This window comes from Mustela putorius, unplaced genomic scaffold, assembly GCF_011764305.1.
Source record: "Mustela putorius furo isolate JIRA1106 unplaced genomic scaffold, ASM1176430v1.1 tig00003845_pilon_pilon_pilon, whole genome shotgun sequence".
Lineage (NCBI taxonomy): Eukaryota > Metazoa > Chordata > Mammalia > Carnivora > Mustelidae > Mustela > Mustela putorius.
In genome coordinates, this window is record NW_025421998.1 from 69,067,367 (window position 1) to 69,088,794 (window position 21,428).

At 37.1% G+C, this 21,428-nt stretch overlaps 1 protein-coding gene across 3 annotated transcripts in view; it reads right to left on the reverse strand.

Moving 5' to 3' along the window:
• Positions 1 to 21,428, reverse strand: part of IMMP2L (inner mitochondrial membrane peptidase subunit 2) — an 860,599-nt gene that overhangs the window by 671,204 nt on the left and 167,967 nt on the right. The gene's annotated exons all lie outside the window — the stretch shown is intronic.

Consider the following 21,428-nt stretch of genomic DNA (forward strand, 5'->3'; position numbering starts at 1 on the left):
TGTAGGATATTATCAAATATTTATTTGTACTCCCATACAACCCATTTTCCATATTATAATTACAATGGTCTTTCTAAAAGGATGATCGTGTGAAGCCATGCCCCTTCTTAAGATGGCTTCCCTTCTATCACAGGATCACATGCAAATTCCTTAAAGTAACTTCTGAGGTAGCATGCCCTGCTTACCTATGCAGACTTATCTCTTCCTACTCCATCTGAATTTAAATTTTCAACCACAGGCTCTAATTTCAAATTCTCCGAGCTTTGTGGATTCCTCGATTGAAATATGAGCTGTCGCTTCCATCCAGAATATGATTTCCTGATCTCCCTTCCTAACTTCTCCTCAGCTTTCAATGTTCAGCTAAGATGAGATATGACCTTCACTGAAAAGATTCTCCTGGTCTCCTTCATACCCAGTGCTTCTTTCCTACCACAGTCTCATACTGGGCTATATTGCTTAATGGCCTACCTTCCTCACCGTCAGCAAGACAAGGGACCATTTATTTCCCTTTGTCACTACTCTTACCCAGTAATACTTAAAGAATTCACTATCACTTGGATAACTGAGGGACTGATAGGAATGTCAGCCCTCAATATAAGTGATATAAATGCTGGGTCCTTGGGACACAACACAAAATAAGAATATATTCCCCACACAAATAATTTCATAGTATAGGTGTTTGCCAAAAAATGAAAAATGAGAATAGAGAAAGAGGTGACCTTGGGGAAATTACTTGACCTCTTCAAGTTTTATCTTCCTCTTCTATTAATTGGGGCACTTCACCATCTCCCTACATAGGGCGAACATTCACTCATGGATCAAACCAGAAAACCAGTCACCACACCTGTTTCCTCTCTCTCCCTCTCCTACCATAGCCAATCCAACTAAAATGTCTGTGTATCTACCTCTGAAGAGGTATTTCAATCCATCCATTTCTCTCCATTTTTTCCTATCCCTACAGTAATCCAGTTTCTCTCCTAGATTTATAAGTGTATTATTTCCATTCTTACCTCATCCAATTTATTTATCATAGTCAGAGAATCTTTATCAAACTAGAAACTGAACATCGCTCTACTTAAGATCTCCAACAAAGACTTCTTCTGCTCTATTAAATGATATGGCCCTTAACAGCCTCTCCAAATTCATCTCATCCAACTTTGCCGGAAAACAGCTCCAGCCATATTGGCCTCCTTCCAGATCTTGCCACATGCCAAGCTTTTTAGTGCCTCAGAGTCTTGGCACGTGCTTTTCACTCTGCCTAGCACACGTTTTACCTCTTTTTTTTTTTTTTTTTTTTTTTTTTTTTTGGTAGGACTGGTTCCTGCCTTCGGTTTCAGTGTTATATTTCTTTAAAAAAAAAAAAAAAGATTTCATATTTACTTGATAGAGAGAGACTGAGAGAGCACACAAGCAAGGAGAGTGGCAGGCAGAGGGAGAGAGAGAAGCAGGCTCCCCGCTGAGCAGGGAACCCCACACAGGGCTCATTCGCAGGATGCTGGGATCGTGACCTGAGCAGAAGGCAGATGCTTAATCAACTGAGCTACCCAAGTGCCCCTCGGTGTTATATTTCTTATGAAGGACTTTCCCTCCTGTCCACCATATCTCAACTGTTGTCTCAGTTCACATTCCTATTATTCTCTACCACCACACACAGATCTTTCCTTCCTTCTCTACCTTGAGGAATATTCCTAATGTGTAGAGTCATGCCTGGGTACACAGCGGACAAACTGAACTTCTTTCTGGAAGGCAGAAGAAAAGAAGGGAACCTGGACATGGGCAGAACATGTGCAGTCTATTTCGATGTGAACACAGGTCTCCTATTTTCTCTAAATTTCACCTTCAACAGTCTAACATCTACCCCTAGAACTGGATCGATGCCTCCTGTTTCAAAGTCTACTGTTACTACATACATTATCTAAAATAAGGCATAGGATAATATAATTGAGTTAATAAAAGCAGATAGCTGTTACCTTGGAAAATGAATAGGACCATGGAGGAAACAGAAAATAAAATGCTTCGGAGAGTAAGTCGGGAAGTTCTAAAATGAAGTGCCACGTAAGAGTGACAGTATAGGAAAAGTCACCTGATGAGGTTTTGGAAGAGAAAATGAAGTAAAACAACATATGAGTCCCAGAAACCCAGGACTATGAATATGAGTAAATGTGAGGGAGACAGAACGAGCAGTAAATATAAACCCTGATTATTCCACAGTTCATGTGTCCTCCTAGAATCTTCCTTGCACAGAAATACTTAGTATGAAAATTAGAAATTTCATACAGGATCTCACAGAATGTAATCCAGATTTTAGGAGTCAATCAATTCCTTTATAACTCCTGGACAAGTCTAGTGTCACTGAATGTATAATATTACTAATTTGAGGTCAGGTGAAAATGTCAAGTAGATGTAGCTTAGAGCAAACTGTTTTAGTTGTGCTTCAGCACAGCTCGCCGCACACAGATTCCGTTTATGTTGGTCACTTGAGGCACGATTTGCTACCCACCACTCTGCCACGAGCAGCTGTTTGCAATAATCCCCACGTTGCAGACAACATTAGACTGTCTCCGGGGGTTTACAGGATGTTGATTCCTAAAGGCCAGATTTAACACTTTGGGGAACTATAAAAGAACGTCAAACAACTGCAGAAGGAGAAACAAGGCACGGTGTTTGATTATTTGAGGGCTGCAACTTATTACCGGGATTGGTTACCACAGAAACTATGATCTGTAAATGGCCTGGGTGGAATAGGCTGGAAATATGCTATACACAAACAGAGTGACTCATCGAACCTCAGGGAGGGGTGGCACCAGGCGATGAACACGCAGCAGTTCCGAACCTCGAGTCAAAGCACTGACGTACCATCTGACATCTGCGGCCTCCGCTGGACTGCCTGCTACACCGGGCGGGTCATCTTGAAGCAGTTCTGTTACAGAGTTCTCTACACCATGTAAAAAATCTACCTCAACTCTTGAATTTATGCCCATTAGGTTACGACCCCTAGAACCAACAGAATAAATCAAATTAATCTTCCATAGCCCCGCAAATATTTGGAGACAACTATTATATGCCCTCGTGCCTCATTTTCATTGTCTTTGGAATATACCACTGTAGGATATTCAATTGTGATGTTTATTGTAAAACATAGTGCTGAGTCCCTTCAATTACCAAACTGGTTTCTTCTAAATTTGTTGCAATTGCTCTAGTTCAAGAATCAAAGCCAAATGTACGAACCTACCAATAAGAACCAATAATTGTACTAAGTGTTTTGCATGTCTCAGTTCACTAAATCCTAATAAGGATGGAATTATAATCGCCATCACATAATGAACATGCTGAGGATTACAGAAATAGAGGAAGTTCAGGAGCTGAACCCATGCCTGACTCCAAAGCCTAGCCCCCGTCCTGGACTACCTCGGGGCAGAGGAGGAAACGGGTAAGAGAACCTTTTGAACATCTGGTAAGCCCTGATTCTGTTATTTAATATATAAACTGACCCACACATTCGAGCCCCTACGTGATCAACGAACCAACTACATTTTTCTCCCACTAATTGGGAAAAAAGGTCTAAATTAGGCAAGGAGGAAGATGGAGCATTCCAAGTGCTCCAGAAAGAAGTCTGAATGTACCACAGAGTTTTGAGGCCATTGAGTATTTTAAGCATTAGAATTATACGTTTACTAAAATTATTTTAAAAGATTGCTCTGAAAGTAGATAGTGAGAGATAAAATGAAAGCCACAGGAGAGCCTGAGAGCAGTAAGAAAGCTCTCACAATAGCTCAAGTGAACTCCGGAGAAGCGTCTGACTCCATCAGTGGTGTGGTGATGGAACAAAGTACGTGGATTCAAGAGATCTAAAAGCAGCAGTAGTGACAGGACTCGGTGACGGTTTAGACTGTAAACTGTGGGCTCCGGTCCGACGCCAGGGTTTGAATTACAGCCGCACCCCTTCAACTGGTGTGACTGAAGCCAGGCTTCGGTGCTGGCCACGGTAAAATTGGACCAAGAGTACCTAATTTGAGGAAATGCTGGTGACTCGAACTGTGACGGCAGACACAGAGCCTTCAGAGAAGTCCCCCATCGCGTCAGAAATGCTCACTGAGTATTAGTGGTGATGATGGAGAAGAAGGGAGAGGGGGAAGGAAAGGAAAGAAGGGAGTCATGGGTGGCTCCAAGGTCTCCACTCAGCGGCTGGGTGAATTCAGAGCGGGAACAGGGCAGAAGGGCAGGCTCGAGGAGGTAGACCGTGAACTCAGAAGGACGAGGAGGAGCCTGAGATGTCTGACTGAGGTTATCCAGGCAGCCAATGAGTTGAAGAGTAGGAAGTAAATGCCCCCCTGAAGTAAGTTCCTCCTAAAGAAACATGGCTGTGAAGGGAAGTAAACAGCACGGAAGAGCCATGGAAGGAAAGTGGCTTATTTTGATGGATGACACAAGTATTTTACAGTTTGGAAGAGAAGCGCCTGGAGACAGGGAGAGATTCAAAGTATCAGTGATTAAGGGGTTAAGGGGGTGGGACGGTTTCAGAGCAGTGGAAGGGAAATGGGCACCTGGGATAAGCCCCAGAATAGGAGTTAAAGATCCTCCTAGAAAAGCAGGAAAGCGGCAAAAGCAAAAGCATGGATAGGTTTATGGCAGGAAAGTGAGGGAGGTTCTCTACAATGTTCATATTTCCTAATAACCTGAGATCCAAGGGGGTTGAGGGAGGCTGGGGAGGAAGGAGACGCACTGGAGTATGGAGTCCAAGTTTGGGGTACTAACCGGAGGGTAAGCATGACAAAGGAAAGCCACCCCTGCCTTTCAGAGCCCAGTAGTCCCCTGTGGAATTTTTCCTAACTCTTCTCTCATAAGTTCAACTGTTATCTCTCCTACAACATTGGGTTAAAAATTCAATTAAAGCATTTATTTTGATAAAATATCTGTATGTTTATCGTCCCCACGACATCAGTTTCAGTTCAATGCCAAATTTCTCTAAAACACAGAAGATGGTCCGTTCCTTCTCAGAAGCAGCAAACCAGTTACCCAGTCATCTGGCTGGACTTACTGCCATCCACTTCCTCATTTTAGTGTGTTAGAAACCAAACGATGTCATTTTAAATCTACGTAAAAGAGAGAAAATTTGTAAAAATTTTCCTAATATCAAACAGTGTTTAGGGATCTGCCCTATGAGTAAGGTCATTTTCTCTATAGTTTTTTAAATTAATATCATATCCAAATGGCATTACTAGTCTCATTAATAGAACCAGAATTGTGAGTTTCTTTAGAAACTGTTAAGATAGCCTTAAACTATGCCACATAGGCCCTAGATGTTCTTGGAGAAAATGAACCTTTGCCATTCCTTACAAGCTGACGCTGCCATGCAAAAGCTAGGATATCTGAAAGCAAGGAATATTTCTTCTTCTGTCTTTATGTGTACATATCATAGACTCCTAATGATCTCCCTAGAATAATTTTAAACTAGCAAAGAAATCTTTTCTTCATCAAAAATCCTTTCAAGTACTCATTTTCTTCCCGAGGAGACTGAGTTCTGTGTGTACTAGTTAATACTTTATAAGTTTGGGCTTGCATGTAGAACACAGAGGCTCTTTTATTTCCAGATATAGTTTTCCTGCAATTTGAGTAGTGTGCCATAAGGAAAAGGATGATTTTTGAGCTACAATCACATTATCAAAACAGAGGAGTCTCCCAGAGTCCTAATTACCAGGAGCAGAACATAGAACTATTATCTCAATTCTGTTTTTCTCTAAAATTTGAGGGAGAAGGGAATTAAAGATTAATTGTTAATATTAACAGCAACAAATTATTTGAAAAATATGAGTGAGCACCTATGTTGGACAGCTGCAACATTAGGTATAGGAATGATCGTGAAACTACAGGAAACATTATTCCTTCTCTCCAGGAATTACACAGGCAAGTGAGATAGAACATACCTGAAAAAAACAAAATAGCTTCAGGAGTTCTGAGCAAGAATTCAACAAATGCAGCTACTTAATTTAAAACAGGTGTATTTATTTATTTAGTATTTTTAAATTTCAAACATTAAACATCAGCTTCTCTCTCAAAACTTTAGTCAAGCAAATAATTTGTCTTGGCTTTCAGAGAGCCCTCAGAGCCTTAACTGTGCAGGTGTTAAAACACCAACAGATGAACCTCTACAGCAGGCTTTAACTAAGAATGTCCGCAGAAGAGGGGCAGAGTGGGACCAGTGAGAAAAGTAGGGTGGGAAAAAGAGCAGGATTAGACACTGAGGGCAGGAGACAAAGTCACAGGCCTGAGAAAGATAGGGCCTTTTCTGGGCAGGATCTGACACTCCACTCTCCCAGTCCAGCACTCTGGTCGCATCCCCCAGAGGCCCTCTTCCTGTCCAAAGCAAAATGAATGCCCCTTGTTCTCTGACGCAGAAGTCTCCGCACTCTCCCCCCTCTCTTCTACTCCATGGGTACTCATCGTGGTTTTATTCAAAGATGCTCCCTCCATAAGAGGAATCCTGATGTCAATTATTAAAATGATAAAATATATTTCATTTAATTAAATTTGCATATATAGTTATGTTGCTGGACCATCCCTCTATTTGCCATACAGTATTATAAACTATTAAGCAATGAGCACCTTGAGGGCGGGATCTTCTTAGTACCCCCCCAGAGTGTAAAGCAGTAAGTGGGAGGTGCTCCATACATTACAATGGGACAATATTCCTCCCACCAACAGGAGGACCTAGGTGCTCACTAATTATCTTTTTTATTCTCTGTGTTTTATTCTCTGTAAGTAATTCTCTGTAAGAATTTTATTCTCTGTAAGTAATCACACCCACAATGACAGATTCTATCTGAAGTGGCTAACTGATTAGGAGATTTTTAGCTTTAGCTCATCATAGGACAACTTTCTGACTCCCTTTCTACAGAATATTTAATAGTAAATGAAAAGAGAATCTCACACGTTTCCAAAAATAATCCGAAACATGTAATAGTTTTTTCACAGTCATCATGAGGATCTTCCCCTCTTATACTTTTGATTCTACTTTTAATTTTATTAAATTAATTTCCTCAGAGTTTCTGTTTACTTAGAGCAGAATTATGAACACTATAACTGTTGGGGATTAATCATTATATTTAATATTATTAGGTTAGATGGGCAGCTGTTATGTAGTAAGAGATGAAAGTACCACACAAATTGATGAGGAAACCATAATGTTAAAATTTGCAATAACAGCCTGGTATTGATTTTGATGTACTAAAAAGCTTACTTAATACATTTTTGCTCAATTCACTACTGAATGTACACCAGGGGAAAAGATGGTACGTTGTATTCTACACCAACCCATTAAATCAGAATGAATGGGGATGGCATCTTTTTTCTTATACTGCATTGTAGATAACTCCCAGTTCAAGATAACCAGCAACAGGAGCAATTCATCACCAAGATCGTTTTGTCATCAAGTTCTGCTTCCATTCCTGGCCAAAAAATAAAATAAAATAAAATAAAAGTATTCCTTCTGACATATGCAAATTCCAAATGGTTGCTACAGATAAAAATTGCTAAATGAGTGGCTATAGTAACGTGAGACTGCAAAAAGGAAGTCACATACTCACTGTTCTTTCTCATTATCTAATTATTTCATTGTTATGTTAAATTTCAAACCATGCTTTTGAGATGAGTAAATGCATCTCAGTTTCATCCCTGCTGTACCACATATCCAATAAATATGACTTTCGATTTTTTTTGACCCGTGTATTTCAAGACAGCTGCTACAAGTATCTCAATATATTTTATTTGATTTATTAATATAAAAATGAATTGGATTAGGCTGCAATTCCTCAGAGAAATGATGTTCACTTACTTAAACATGTTCACCTACCTGGAAATACTTCCTTTTTCTGGTGTCTTTGTTTGCAAGTAGAATTTTGTATCAGTCTGCTTCTCATTAAGACAACAAATGTATTCATAATACCAAGACTTGTGAATGAAATGTATAAATGCAGTCACTCAGCTGCATGTTTGGAATCAAGCGCACATACACCTGGGGCATCAGATGTAAGGGTGATGTCTGGCAGGCTATGGGAGAAGTGAGAAAAAAAATATATTTATATGGTACAGAGGTGACAAAAATCTAGACATGCCAGTTAGTGGAAATGCACAGTGAAGAATTAAGAATATATCACATAAGGAAACATAATACTTAATGATCGATCACTGGCTCAAAAAATGCTAGGCAAACAGAGAATCTTATATCTGTGTCTATAAATCTATATCTATAAATGTATTCATTTTTTCAAAGGAAAGAAAATTAATAATCTTGTCAACTTCTTTCTAATTTTGAATGGGCTTCAAAAGCTGTAGTAAGTAGGAAAGAAAACTGTGGGCCATTTCCATATAGATGTCCCTGATGGTATCTGAAACATAAATATTTAACATTCATCTATCCAATAGTGAAGCACTCAGTAGGAACAGCATGTTAGAGTGGTCAATGTACATATACCTCTAATCTCCACAAGTTCTTGAGAATTAAACATTATTGTCCCAATTTTATAAATGAGCAAAGTGGGATTTAGAAAATTTGAGAAACATACCCAATGTGATTCAGATACAGTCAGATTTCAATCTCTGTACTCATTACTTTCCAATCTCCAATTAAGGGGCTGGCCCTAATGAGTGTGAGCCAATGGTTCTCAAGCTTTTTGGATATAGGACTCCCTCACATTTCAAAAATTCACTGAAGATCCCAAAAACCTTTTCTTTGTACAACATGGATTGTATCTATTAATTTGTGCCACATTAAAAATTAAAATTGAGAAGATAAAATATTTGTGAATTCACTTAAAAAGAACAATAATACAAACATTACATTTTTTAACAAAAGCAAAATTTTATTTAAAACAAGTATATTTTTCCCCAAAACAGTTAAGAGTGGCATTGTTTTACTTTTTTGAAAATCCCTTTCACATCTGGCATGGAAACAATTCTCAATTCTGCTTTTGGTTTAATCTGTCATTATGTCACATGTCTTGTAGTCTCTTTAAAAGTACACTATACATCCATGAGAGAGTAAAAAAGGCAAGGAAATTCTTGGTATTATTGCACAAATAGTGTTGTCCACATAGGTTTCCTAGAAGGGCTTCAGGGAGCCATCAGCATTTCTTCAACCACATTTTAAGAACCCTAGATTCCAAAGTGTATTATTGATATTGTGTATGTATTACTTCATAAAATAAAAATTCGGATATATAACATAAAATTTGTTTTCTACTATAGAGTTTATCACACATCTCTCAAGCTCCTCCTCTTCCACCTAACGTCAGAAAACATAATCTAGTCATTTCTACATAAACTTAGTCACTTTTGGGTTTCCTCAGTAATTTGTTTAACTTACATTCACAATTTCATGACTCTTCATCTTTCTTCTCTCTGAGGTGAGGGTTACATGTTGAGGGGCAGTTCACACAAGAGCCACAGGACATCACTGAGAGGCATCAGATTTGTGGTACCCTGCTCTGGTAAACAGCATTTGTGTAATCTGGTTTACAGAGAAGTAATTATCCATAGTCTTGTTGGCCTCCAGTCATGTACTCCATGCTGCCATTTTGGGCTGTGTCCCCTCATCATAGCAGAGAGTTATTTTCAAGCACTGGTCTCTCAACCAACTTCCCTGCCTTGGAATGCAGGAAGTTCCAACTGCCTTGCTGGATCACCAGTAAACTGGGGGTTATTATTACATCTTCATTGTCTCTAGATGCTTCTCATAAACATCTCCACCCTACTCACCCCCATGTCACTTTAGTGTAGGACACAATCCATGAGATTGTTCCTTCTTAGAGTTCCAGAGAAGTGGGAGGTGCAACTATTCCAATGCTACTATCACACCATAGTCAAAAGGACCGTGTACGCTTTTATGTTAAGTCTTGCCATCTTCCTGGCTTTTACCAAGAGAGTGAAGTTCAAATCTTCACCTAAAGGGAATTTCTATCATCATCCCTCCCATATCTCAGTCTGAAGAGGAAAGGAAGGTAGGGTATAGGACTACATGTCTACTGATTCTTGCTTCCAATGCAAATCCCCTTCCAGCCAAGCAACACTTAGTTAACATTTCGATGGAATCATATCACTTTTCAGCTAATTTTCATTCCAATCTACTGTTTAAGTTTTAAAAAATAAATAAATTTATGTGCTGGTATTTTCAGAGCTTTACTTTAAAAACTCAAGACCCTTTCTATCTCATAGAAAGAATCCAAACATCTTGGATTTCAAGACTTTTACATCCACTGTAAATTTCAGCAGCCTACTTAGAACTCAAAAAATAAGAATTTGACTCTCTTTTAAAAGCTTAACTCTATTCTCAGACATAAGACTGTAAATGTCATAAGCTTCGATCTAACAGGGAAAAGGGATTTGAGGATTAAATCATATGCATACACACAAGTACATATATGTTAACAAAAAAGGATTTCTTATAAAAATCATACAGCTTAATATATCAAAAGACAATCTGTTCACATTTGTATAATAACAGATTCCATATACACAAACGTAGTCAGTTATATATGCCATATTATTTATGAAAAGGGAACACTGGTTTTATTGAGAAATTTTAATATTCCTTTTCCTCTTCTTCTGTCCCCCTCACTCCTCTGAAAACATTTGAAATATCAAATAATCCTGCCTACAGAGCATCCTCTGGTAGGAACCTAGCTGGTGAGATAGTAAACGTAGATAAAATTGGAGTGGTGATAACAACTACTATTTAGGAAGAAGGTAAAATGAAGAATAGAGCATAGAGGCATAGAGCTTTATATTTACAAGCAATGGAGATATGAGTCTAGAAGATCTCTAATACCAAAAATGAATAAACATACCCCAAAGCTCTATAGACTCCCATTTATAAATACCCAAGTAAAATCTTCATAATCCAGTTGCATAGTTTCAAATATGCCCTCATGTCCAAATGGGATTATTCCCAAGAATGTGAGACACATAAATTTAAAGATATCTATTTGTGTAATATATTCACTGTATTAACAGATAAACACAAAACATACCTATTGTTATCTTGATTGATGTCTAGTACAAAGGCTTAAGTACGTAAAATCTAACCTCCACTTTAAGATAAGCATTTAACAACCAAATACCAGAAAAGCCTCTTAACCAACAGAGAATAAAGAACCCTTCTTTACTTCTATATGAGGAGCCAAGGGAAATATTACGTTTAACAGTAAATACTAAAAGGGTTCCCAAGAAGGTCAAGAGGGAAGGGAATGAAGGTTTGAGTCAAAAAAGGAAAGAAAAAATGAGAAGTATAAAGTTTTGCTTGTGTCTACCTAGAAATATAGACACGATGAACTGAAAAGGTATTAGAATGAATCAGAACATTCAGAAATATGGCAAGAATCAAGATCGACATAAATGATGTTCCCATCCACGGAAATAATCAATTGTAAATTTTATTGGGGAAAAAAGATCTTTTGAAACATAAGCATAAAAATCTATGGAATAAGTAGGAATAAATATAATGTGCAAGAAATATGCAAGTGTAAATAAAGAATACTACAAAATTTTACCAAAGGACATAAAAGTTCTGAAAAAAGAAGACATATCATTCATTTGACCAAAAATTAAATCCCTACTGTTATCAAACTCCCAAACAAATTCCAGATGTCTTAAAGATCTCAACAGAATCAACAAAATTGTATAGGTACTAGAATAAACTATGAGATAATAAAGAGAAAGTGAGAAGCCAGGAAGGAGACCCCTTGGGGAAAATGCTACTGAATTCCATTTTCCCCGCGTTAATCTTTAGCACCATCATCAATAGAAAACATTTTATGAATGTTTCATGAATATATTCTATTACACTAAACATGATATGTTGTACTAAATATAAGTAAGAGTGGTTGCCTCTGAAAGATGAAATTAAATATTGTCATTTTAACAATCATCATGTTTTCTCCAATAAACATGGAATTTTTTAAAAAAGTGAAACTAATATTAAAAATTTAAACATACACAATGTAGGTGATAATACTAATGCATAAAATAAGTTGGGTAAAATAGTTTCTTTTCATAAATTAATTATGAAAATAAGTAATTTTTTTAAAGATTTTATTTATTTATTTGACAGAGAGAGATCACAGTAGACAGAGAGGCAGGCAGAGAGAGAGAGAGGGAAGCAGGCTCCCCGCTGAGCAGAGAGCCCGATGCGGGACTTGATCCCAGGACCCTGAGATCATGACCCGAGCCGAAGGCAGCGGCTTAACCCACTGAGCCACCCAGGCGCCCTGAAAATAAGTAATTTATTCACTTTGAGTCTTTTGCCGGAGGTACTATACATGGGCAAAGCATTGTTTCTTTTCAAAACTCTATGTAAACTATATCATTGAGCAGCATTACTTAGTTTATAGAATGCATGCACATCCTCTCAATTAGTAATTCAGTATTTTTCCAAATTTTCTCACTTTTCTTCGCTTCCCTTCATAAACTTCCCCAGGTGTACTTAAAACCATTTAAAAAAAAAAAAACTTCAACTCAAAAGAGAAAAGTAGTTTAAAAACAAAGAATAACAAAGAAATGAACATACCAAAAAAAAAAAAAACTTTAAAATCTTCTAATCACTCATAAGATGTATAGAAATGTTACTGATAGTCAGGTTTCCATTTTTCATATCTACCACAAATGTAGTCTGTACTCAGTAATACAACAAATCATTCTCCTTTGGAGGAATGATTCAAGCAAACCAAGAGCAATTTTTTAATTAAAGAGAACATACATACAGTATGATCCATTTTAATTTTGCTTCATATTTCTCAAATTCACATTTAAACTTTAGTAATAGTACTCTTTAAGTCTTTTTTATAACAATAGGTCTTCAATTATATTTATCTGAAAATATCTATTTCTGTTAGAAAATCTTGCATTTCTTAAAATATCTGCTTTCATGAGTATGTAATGATTATCTGAAAAACAAACTCCAAAGGACAACAATTAAGCCACATGGGGTATCACATAGGCAGAATTTACCGATTTAGATACACACACTATACACACGCGCACACACTTAAAGCAGTATATTAGGTAAGATATAAACAGCTATAAATTAAATAGACCCAAATTCCTTTTTAGACAAATAAATTCAACTCATTCAACTCATTGACATAATGTCTTATTTAATACCAAATCCAGAAAGTTCACTTTTTAACCCCGATTTGAAAGCTTGTAGGAGAATTCCCATATATGCAATATTGTTTTTGAGAAAATTAGTTAACTTTCTATAACAGCTAGGATAAAAAAAAAATCCTTGTTTAAAAATATAAGATGGAAAAATCTGACATTTTTATAGATATTTTGCAGGATATTAAATATATATATGTACAAACCAGGAGATTATCATGAACTGGTACATTATTGCATAAACTGCAAACTTATCTTTGCCATGGGATTAATTACTATCCATTTCAAGAAGATGTGAACACAGTCTAGGCCAACATGGTATTCAAAGATTTTTGTTGTTATTGTTAAATACACATATCTGTGTCTTTCTACTCAAAAACTGACAAGATCTAAAACACATTTAAAATCTTTTTTTTAAATACCATGCAGCAATGATCCCTTAGAGGCAGCAACTTTAGATGGTGCTTAAACAATGAATTTTTTTTCCTACAATAACAATTTTCTTTAAATTCATTTACAAAGCCTCTCCACACAGCATGAGGCATAATTTCCTGGTAAGCAACTATAAAGCAGAATTAACTATCCTCAAATGACTATGAAATTAAGTCAGCCATATCAGATTAAGATGACCATAAATGCAGTTAAAAACATGCTAATTTACATAGCCCCCTAACCATGTTTAATTGCCACATTAAAAATCCTAAATTCATTCCCTTCAAAAGCTGGTCTGTGCTTTTATAAAGCAGAGTAGTGTCAACTATATTAACTTGTTTTGCCTGAATGTTGCACTTGGTTTTTTAATCTATATTACTGGTAACATCCACCAGCTCTAGCTATTAGGTCTAAATATTTTTTATCAAATGATTAATGGAATGACATCCATCAACCTGATTGTTATGAGGTGCACAATGTGTTAAAAAAAAAAAAAAGCCCTCTTAGCCTTTGGCAACATGAACCGTCATAAAGAATGTACAGAAAAATAAATATATGCTACTGTCCATTTCTATCTGGTACCTTTAATCATCTGGGGCATTCTTACCTCCCCATAAAGAAGAAAAGTGAAGTCAAAGCAAAGTAGTCAGCACTGAAATTATTTCTGTACCACCCCTACACCATGACCACCCTACTCACCTCCCCTTATACTCACCAATCTCTAATGAGCCATGAAGACCCAGTTTTCCACCCTAGGTCTATCTGGACCTTTTAGACACCCTAGTTCAGCTCCGGAAACCCATTCCCTCCTGGGCTCTCAACAACTCATCTTTTCAATTCAGAATATAAAACCATTTGGCTTGTTTTTGCCTCATCCTCTGGGTGTCTGATTCTCTAAAACAAACCATTCGAATTGCAAACTCTAGTATGTGTAGATTCACCTTTCTTTCTAAACTACCCATTCATGTTTCTTCACCTGCACCATAGTTACAGGTGTATTACCTTAATATCCTCTACTCCTTGTCTCTCAAAGACTAAGATACCATCCAAAGTTGAGGATAAATTACTGATTCAACCAATTATTTAGGAAACTCCAAAGTATTAATCAAAGTATCATCATGTACTATATAGAATCTTCACCAGGCAATAGTGCAGGAGAGAGAAAAGTGATTGATTCTGACATGCCCAGGGGAAAATCACAAAACATAAAATTATCTTGGTTTCCTCCAGTGGTTACCATAATGTCCTAGCTCAGGAGTTAGCAATCCAAAAGAATCCACACCTGGAAGTGAAATGGTAAAGATGTAGACTGACATATTTCAACATATACACAGTTTCACTGAAAGACTCATTTAGCCAATTCACTAGATGACCCCCATTCCCATAAGAACAATGGAAGGGTAAAATTTCTATAGTTCTCACAGTAAAAGTAAAGTCTAGAAAATGACCAGTTCTAACTGTTGGCCCTGTGCTCTTCTAATAATCAGATACTTGGAATTGGAGGAAGGTGAAGTCTCTTTCAAAATAATAAAAATTAGCACAGATGAGGACTGAAATCAAGAAAGTAAAGGAAAAGAGAAAGCCCTGTAGATTGACCTACCCAGAGATAATTGCCAACAACATTTTTTTTTAAGATTTTATTTATTTATCAGAGAGAGAGAGGGAGAGCGAGCGAGCACAGGCAGACAGAGTGGCAGGCAGAGGCAGAGGGAGAAGCAGGCTCCCTGCCGAGCAAGGAGCCCAATGTGGGACTCGATCCCAGGATGCTGGGATCATGACCTGAGCCAAAGGCAGCTGCTTAACCAACTGAGCCACCCAGGCGTCCCTGCCAACAACATTTTAATACATTTCATTTCAGTCATTTGTTCTATGTGTAAATTGGTTGTCTCAACTCCTTTTCTGTTGTGTTCTTTAATGCCTGCCAGCCAGACAGATAGAGGGCTAAGCTAGAAAGCTGAAGTTCACTTCCTGAATTCCCTGACAGCTAGACTGGGGCACATGATCCAGCTCTGGCCAAGCAGATGCAATGGCATGGCTTTGAGTGAAAGTTAACACAGTGAGGCAGAGGCCAGGCTGGCTGCTGCCGCACTTAAAAAAATCAGTCAGAGAGAAATTTGGTTTCTCTGCAGCATAGATCCTAATGTCCAAACCCTCTTTTCATGAGAGTCAAGAGCCTGGGCCAGTCATCTGTTTTACTGTTTTAAGGTGAATCATGGCACTGATGACGTGGCCCTTGTGCCAGCAATTAGGAGCTGGCCTCCCAACTCTCCAGATTCCTAAATATGGCAGAAACCACAGTTTCCTTGTCTGACCACCTTTGCAAAGAACAGTCCCTCTACCAGCAGAAAGATGCTCATTGGATGTAGCAAGAAATAAAGTTTTATTGTATTTGAACCAGTGGATGCTTTCATCTCTTTGTTCTAGAAGTTATGGCTTCCTAGTTAGTAAAAGGGAAAAGAGGGAGGGAGGCTTGAAAACACTGAAAAGGATGGTCAGATCTAGAATATTTTAAAGGATTTACGGAAAAAAGATTTTCCTGAAGTTTGGAATTCCTTTTATCATTACAACTACTTTAACTTAATTATAATATATTGGAACATCTTTTCTATTGATTTTGTTAAAGATAAATGTCTGTTCACAATTCTATCCTATTGAAATTTATATTCTTATATACCCTATAATTTTACTTAAATGTTTTCAGGTTAAGATTATAATTTTGTCATAAACTTCATTATACATCCAAGAGTTGAGGAAAAATTCTTCCATAATACATGAAGCTAAAATCAAAGACAGACAACATCAAAATAACACATACTCAAAAAACTGTACCGCCATTTTACTATAAGCATGCAAATTATGATATAGCACTTGTAACAGTATTTTAAAGCAGCAATTCTCCCAGTGTGGGTCCGAATGTCTCTCAGGGTCCCCAAGAACCTTTGAGGGGTTCCACAAGGTCTCCCTTTTCCGAATATATTATCAGTGTGAGGACAGATTTTCTTGCACATATTTCAACCAAAAAAACATATCACAGCAGATTGAACGCAAAAGCAGATACGGGAATCCAGCTGTTTCTATTAGGTCAGACATTAAAGAGATTTATAAAAATGTAAAACAGTGCTACTCTTCTCACTAAATATTTTTGTTTCAGAAAATGTAGTTATTTCTCACAAGAACACCTTATTTACATTAACATAATGATAAGTTTATTGTTTTTTTAGTGAATCCAACACATATTTTTAATTTTCTCAGTTTTAATCTATAATATGCTAAATATCAATGAAACAAACCCCCATAAAGTTCTTTGGGGTCCTTTTTAAGAGTTTTTAGGAAGTATAAACAAATTAGCAAAACCCTGTAAGACTGCCAGAATTCCTTTTAGTAAACAATAAAGTCTATTTAAATGTAACCAGCTTTCTGAATGTATAAAATACTAGGCAGCCTTTCTAACTGCTGGAGGAGAAAGAACATGGTACTGAATACATGGATTTAAATACCATTTTCACAACTTGTTAGCTAGGTTGGCATCTGGTCCCTATTATTCTCACTTACACCAATATGACAAATTCAACAGTAAGCATATCAAAACTAAAATCACTGCATTTCTCAAGCATTCTTGAACATTTAATTATCCAGGATTATATAGAGTAATTTTTATATAATTATAGACATTAGCTAATTTGATTATCTGGGAGTCGATTTCCCAGCTACTCGCTGTTCGGAGTTACAGATCCTATAGCAGCAGTTGTGGCTTAGCTGGGTATGTCTGAGGCCATCACACAATTTTTTCCTGGACCAAATCCCATCTGCCTTGCTCCACAGAGTCTGAGTAAAATACTCCTTTTTTCTTTCTTTTATTAAAATTTATTTATTTCACAGAGAGAGAGAGAGAGAGATCACAAGTAGACAGAGAGGCAGGCAGAGACAGAGGAAGTAGGCTCCCTACTGAGCAGAGAGACCGATGTGGGGCTCGATCCCAGGACCTTGAGATCATGACCTGAGCCGAAGGCAGAGGCTTAACCCACTGAGCCACCCAGGCGCCCAAAATACTCCTTTGTTCAAATGCCCACATGGATCCAAAGATTTCTTTCTCAGGACTATGTGGGGGTATCTGGGGGTAAAGTCTAGGGCTACTCCTACATTTCAGCAAGAAAGAATCCCTCAAGAGAGCTATCTACAATACTCACGTTAGAGAGCAGAAGACTCACTTTATCGTCACTTATCAGTTATTCAAACCCTAGAAATATCCTCTCCATTACCAACAATATAATGAGCTCTCAAAGAGTAGAGTCTCCTTTTGTCATCTAAATTTACAAAAAGTCTTCTTGTGGAAAGTAAGAGAGGTGAGAAAAGTGAGAAAGGCGAGCTCAAGCAATCATCTCCATTTGATTTTTCTCCCATACTCTAGAAAAAATTTTCTAAAACTCCGCAATAAACTTTTTTAGTTGAGATCAAAAATTTTTCTTCACTAGTTCAATGGTTACAAAGGCTGTAATATTCAGGATGTTGCAAATACTGCCCTTTTTAAACAACAGTTACATCACTCTTTAAGAGGTACCAAAGGAATCTAAATTCCATACCAGTTTGGTATATACCACCATCCATTTTTAAAATACATTCTTTAAGAGTAAGAAATTTTACATTGTTCACTTCTATGCTCGAGCTCATTTTTTTCTCACTTTCCCAGAGAATTTCGCCCTCGTGTGGGTTTGCTCTCCCTACTGTCTATTACACTGTCCACCTCCCTAGAATACTCCTGCCCCACTTACTGCCTGGCTAATTCTTAACTGTCCTTCAAAGCCCAAGTCAAGCATCTTCCTTCCAGGAAGATTCTCTGGATGCCACCACCCCAACACACAGACACACAGACACACACACACACACACACACACACACACATACACGGGAAAGTTTATTTTCTTTGTATTCCCACAACACTTATTTTATATCCAGATTGTTTCTTTAAATGTCTTTCTCCCTAAATAAATAGTAAGCTCCATAGACTGACAAAAATAAGCGGCGTAAAGCAGGTAATGAGTATTGAGTCCAACTGAACAAAATACAATTAAATTCTTAATCGCACCAACTCTAATAGCCCTTGCTTCTTCCCTGATCTTATGCTTTTGGTGTTTTCAAGTTATCGGACGGTCTTTATGTTTTGGTTTTATTTTGTTGTTGTAGTTGTGTGTGTGTGTGTGTGTGTGTGTGTGTGTGTGTTTAATATTCTACCTCAATTATTTTTGCAAATATGCAGGGTACAAATATAACCACAGAGCATGGCTCTGTGATTTTGATGAAATTACATTATCTGTCTCAGTCACAGTTTCTTTATATTAATTAATAGTAATTATAAGATCATGTTAGGTAGGCAGTATCAAATTAGGGATACATGTGAAAAATTGAATATAAATATTATATACATAGTAATTGTTTTTATTAAAATCATATGCAATATGCAAAAATTCTACTGATTAGAACTTTAAACCAACAGAGAATGCCTTAAGAAATAGACAGACTTTAAATAATTAGGTCATAACCTTTCTCCTGCTGAACTTTGAAATTTTAATTCAGTATAATATTAATATCCTAGAGGGATCTTTGCACAATCCTGTATTTCCTTCATTTCCTGTACTTCAAAAAAGATGTAGAAAATAAGTGATTATTTGAAATTGGCCAGCTTCTGAAACCACAAGCTGCTGTCATGAATATTTCATTTATTGAAAATATTTTCGAGCTTACCCTTTTCAACAATCCCACATCATGATGCTTTATTCCCCCTGTATGTGACAGGTATCATTACTAATCTCATACAGCTGCTCCTTTCCTACCGCACCAGAGCACTGATTGGATGTCCGACAACATGGCAGCCAATCCTCACACTCATGAGAAGTACTATCACAACTACATAAATGACCATAAATAAAGCAAAGAGTATTAAAACATCATAGGTGATGAAGGATGCATCTTAAGTCAGAGAAATGCAATAAATAACCAGGTTGCTTGAGAATGAGAAGAAGAAACAATCACCGAGTGGTTCAAAAGCACAATTTAATCAACTTGCAGAGCCAGTAAATCCAGTACCCGATTTTTGGGTTTTAATGCCATTCCTCAAGAAAATGAACAAAGATTCCTTTGGGGAAGAAAAAAAAAAAAAAAAAAGGCTGACCCCAGGGCTGGGCAGAGAAGGCATACAATGACCCTGGAGCACCTGATTATGCCAGGAAGTACAGAAATGATAAGAAAATATCACAAGAACTTAGAATTATAAACCACTGGGGGGAGAGGGGAATAGGAAAATAATAAATATAGAAGGAAATGGTGAGTGGAGGGAAGGTTCCTCGAGTAGAATGCTGAGAGCTGACTGGTAAAAATGGAGAAGCCGCTAGCAGTAAAATATCCTCATTTTGCAACCGCTGCAATAAAGCCGGGTTCAGGCAAGAATTATCAACAGATGCTAAATCAGGAGGAGAAATTTCCTTTAGGAGCAGAAGATAGGCACAGCTTCAAAATGCCTCAGATGGCTCACCAGCAACAAGGGAAAAATTAGTAATGATATAATGGAGAAACTGGACAACACCTTGACCAGGTGCACTGTGAGTGCTTCCAGATGTGATATCTGGAAAGGAAGTATCACAGAGTATTCTCCCTGGGAAGGTATCATCTGAATGAAAATCATGTAGAAATAGATTTATCTCAAATGACAGGCACATTATTAAACAAAAAGAGGTAGAATGTTGTATTCTTCAAATATACCAATGTTATAAAAGACTAACACGCTGAAGGATTGTTACAGAATAAAGAGACTAAGGAAACACAACAACAAAATGCAGTAATACTTGGTCCTACACTAGATCCTGTGCAGGAGAGAAAAAATAAATGCTTCCAAAGTACATTCCTGGCTGCACTGGCAAACTTTAAACATGGACGTTAGTGAGATAACTGATTGCAACGATGCTTGATTTACCGAAGTTAAAAAAAAAGAACCAAAAGTATACCATGGTGATATAAGAAAATGCCATATCCTTAGGAAGTGACCCTTAAATATTTAATGGTAAAGTAGGGCAATGACAGCAAATCACTCTCAAAAGCACATTTGTGTGTAAGTGTACACAAAGGTATAACTGCATATATATATATATATGTATATATATATATATATATACACATATACACACACACACATACATACATACAAGTATATGGGTGTTCTTTGTACTATCCTTACAACTTTAAAATTGTTTCCAAATAAAACGTTTTGGTAAACACAAAATCCAGCAAATGTGAGGGAGGCAGAAGAATCAGATGGGGAAGAGACGGATGGGCATGAGCTATCCATGGTCTTGGTGACAGGGGCATGACTTCCGTTTCTTAGTCCACTTTATAACTATACAGTTGTGACATATTCTTATGTGTGCAAAATAACACATTAGAAAGGAGAATGAAGAAAAAAATAATGCTCTTGTAAATCATTTTATTAATTCCTTCAAAACTACTGTAAGATATGAAAAGCCCTCACAAGGCAAGCATAAAAGAACATGGATTAATTAGTATTTCTAATGCAATAATCATCAGTCTGTTCTTATTACACAGGGATAAAAATTTAATACTGGTTTTAGGACCAGTTCTTTAGTTTTCTTTCTTCCCCCTCAATTGAATAGTACCTTTTCCCCCTCAACCGGTGTTTGTATTCTTTAAATGTAACACGTAGTACAGTTAGCAAGTTTAATACAAATAGTTATTAAAGTTAACGTATTGCTATGTGCCAGGAGCCATGCTAATAGGCATTTGTTCTCTATCTTTAAATTTAACAACCACTGTTATGACAAATTGTCTTATTTCCCCTCTTT